The following is a 363-nucleotide window of genomic DNA, read 5'->3' as shown; positions in this document are numbered from 1 at the left end:
TGGGGGGGGGGGGGGCTACCTTTGAAAAAACATATGATGGAATCTTTATGGAGCTCAGCCCCACGTTCAAAAACTTGATCAGGGATATGTATTCGCGGGCGACCAGTGACAGTGACAGGGGTGAGTCTCTATAGAGACCTATCCACCGTTTTTGGAATTTTTCAACTAAAGTTTTACCTGCAGCAGCTTGAGCTTGAAAGGTTTGTGATTGATTAAGTGGAACTTTTTGTTGGGACAGAGGTAAGACTGGAGCAGAAGTAGGATGTCCAGTGATGGTTTGGGTAACAGCAGCTGTAACACCCGCAAACCAATTTTTGGTATTTTGGTAAGGGTGTCGATCGACACCCTCTAGTGAGGCATCGA

Source organism: Camelina sativa, chromosome 17 (genome assembly GCF_000633955.1).
Source record: "Camelina sativa cultivar DH55 chromosome 17, Cs, whole genome shotgun sequence".
NCBI classification, from domain to species: domain Eukaryota; kingdom Viridiplantae; phylum Streptophyta; class Magnoliopsida; order Brassicales; family Brassicaceae; genus Camelina; species Camelina sativa.
The sequence above is the reverse complement of the archived record's forward strand: the minus strand, read 5'-3'. Positions refer to the sequence as shown.